A 2,983-nucleotide genomic window follows, 5' to 3' on the forward strand; every position below is an offset into this window, starting at 1 on the left:
CAACTCTAATCATTTACGTACCTGCCAATGAAGTGTATGTGTACGAAGTTACCTTGACATCCGTGCGTCTTCTGAGTGCTTCAATATTTTTTATTTATTAATTTCAGCAGTTACAACGAATGCCTAAACTATATCAGGGTTTTTTTTCTTTTTTGTTTTAAAGGCATCAGTCTTCTGGCTGGTTTTATGCGGCCAACTACGAATTTCTCTCCTGTGCAAACCTTTTCATCTCAGGGTAGCACTTGCAACCTACATCCTCAATTTTTTGCAGGCTGTATTTCAGCCTCGGCAACGGCCTTGCCGCAGTGGATACACCGGTTCCCGTGAGATCACCGAAGTTAAGCGCTGTCGGGCGTGGTCGGCACTTCGATGGGTGACCATCCAGGCCGCCATGCGCTGTTGCCGTTTTTTCGGGGTGCACTCAGCCTCGTGATGCCAACTGAGGAGCTACTCGACCGAACAGTAGCGGTTTCGGTCAAGAATACCATCATTTCGACAAGGAGAGCGTTGTGCTGACCCCACGCCCCTCCTATCCGCATCCTCCACTGAGGATGACACGGCGGTCGGATGGTCCCGGTAGGCCACTCGTGGCCTGACGACGGAATGCTATGTATTCCAGTCTTTGTCATCCTGTACAATTTTTACCCTCTTCAGCTCTCTTTAGTAGCATGGAAGTTATTCCCTAGTGTCTTATCAGATGTCCTGTCATAGCATCCTTCTTCTTGTCAGTTTTTTCCATATTTTTTACTCGCCGATTCCTTACGTGATCAGTCCACTTAATTTTCAACGTTCTCCTGTAGCATCATATCGCTAATGCTTTCTCTTCTGCTCTGATTTTTGCAAAGACCATTTTTCACTGTCATACAATGCTGTGCTCCAAACGTATAGCCGGTCGTGGTGGCCGAGCGGTTCTAGGCGCTACGGTCTGGAACCGCGCGACCGCTACGGTCACAGGTTCGAATCCTGCCTCGGACATGGATGTGTGTGATGTCCTTAGGTTAGTTAGGTTTAAGTAGCAGAAATTTCTATGATTGATACCAGTACACTTCTCTCGGCCAGGATTACCCTTTTCTGCCAGTTGTATACAGCTTTCTGTGGCGAAGTGGAAATACGACCTGGATCTGATTTTCAGCGGCAAATGTCGTAAGCAATAACAATGTTTTTGTGGGTGGCAGCAGCGGTGTGCCAGCCCCGCGGCTGCGGCGCTGTCTGGAATGGTGCGGCTGGCAGCGTGGTTTGCCGGCATGGCCCCAGGATCAATACGGCCGGGCGAGGCCCTCCGCAGTGGCTGCCGCTGGGACGCGGAGGCGGCGGCGGCGGCGCAGCCAGCCGGCTGGTTGCCCTCCGAAGACTCCGGCGGCTGGCTGACCCCAGCGCGCCGCGCCGCGCCGCGCGTGCATCGATCCCGGGCGCCCCCCGCTCGGCGACACGTCAGCGCACACGCCCCTCGGCTGCCGGGCCGCCTCGGGGCCTCGTTCTAAACGCGGCCCTGCCTCACGTCGCCGCTCTCCCCACTGGCGGCACACTCCCTCACTGCCGAACAGCCGCTTGTCCCAGTACCGTCGCCGCTCATACGACGATTCTATTGGGTGCAACCGAACTCTAAAGCCATGTTGGCCGCAATACTACAAGGCTCGATACTGTCACCCATTATATTTAACATTCACGTTTGCTAAATCCGTAAGTAGGCTGTTTAGGTTTTTATATTGGTAACGCCACGTAGCGCTCTGTTTGAAAATCACTGACTGTGCTGTGTGCAGTCTGCGGCTGGGTGGCATTGTTGGAATAGTCGCTATTGTAGTGTTGGGCAGTTGGATGTGAACAGCGCGTACCGTTGCGCAGTTCGAAGTGAGCCGCCAGCAGTGGTGGATGTGGGGAGAGTTTTGAGAGCGGATGATCTGGACGTGTGTCCATCAGAGACATTAAATTTGTAAGACTGGATGCCATGAACTGATACATATATTATGACTTTTGAACACTATTAAGGTAAATACATTGTTTGTTCTCTATCAAAATCTTTCATTTGCTAACTATGCCAATCAGTAGTTAGTACCTTCAGTACTTTCAATCTTTTATTTAGCTGGCAGTAGTGGCACTCGCTGTATTGCAGTTCGAGTAATGAAGATTTTTGTGAGGTAAGTGATCCATGAAAGGTATAGGTTATTGTTTGTCAGGACCATTCTTTTGTAGGGATTATTAGAAGTCAGATTGCGTTGCGCTAAAAATATTGTGTGTCAGTTTAGTGATGATCAGAATAAGTAAAGAGAGAAATGTCTCAGTACGTTCCGTTTTACTCAGCTGTTTGAAAATCAAATAATGTAAGAGGTTTATCAGCACAGTAATTCACTAATTTTTCTAAGGGGACGTTTCAAATCATTTGAGTCTCACTCCCCCCTAGCCCAATTTGCAAATGCTACAACGGTTTTTACATCCCGACGCAATTATCAGTACAATATCGACCTCTCCCAACGTCAAACAAACAATAGCATCAAATGGCGCATGTGCTAAACAACATACTCTAAAACAAAAAGAAAAGCGGCGCACAACGAAAGAATTATCCGAATGGGACGGAAATCGGCAGATGTGCTTCACATGTGCAGGCAAACAAACGATCACAATTTCAGAAAAATTGCATGCCCTATTCAAGAGAAAGAGCTTCACAAATTGAGCAAAATGGTTTCAAGCACTATGGGACTTAACATCTGAGGTCATCAGAACACTAGACTTAGAACAACACTACTGCCCATTGAAATTGCTACACCACGAAGATGACGTGCTACAAACGCGAAATTTAACTGACAGAAAGAAGATGCTGTGATGTGCAAATGATTAGCTTTTCAGAGCATTCACTCAAGGTTGGCGCCGGTGGCGACACCCACAACGTGCTGACATGAAAAAGTTTCCAACCGATTTCTCATACACAGACAGCAGTTGACCGGCTTGCCTGGTGAAACGTTGTTGTGATGCCTCGTGTAAGGAGGAG

At 48.4% G+C, this 2,983-nt stretch overlaps 1 pseudogene; it reads left to right on the forward strand.

Annotated features, from left to right (window-relative positions):
• Positions 1-287: 287 nt before the first annotated feature.
• LOC124597634 lies at positions 288-405 on the forward strand (annotated as a pseudogene).
• Positions 406-2,983: the final 2,578 nt, after the last annotated feature.

Source organism: Schistocerca americana, chromosome 2, assembly GCF_021461395.2.
Source record: "Schistocerca americana isolate TAMUIC-IGC-003095 chromosome 2, iqSchAmer2.1, whole genome shotgun sequence".
Classification (NCBI taxonomy): Eukaryota; Metazoa; Arthropoda; class Insecta; order Orthoptera; family Acrididae; genus Schistocerca; species Schistocerca americana.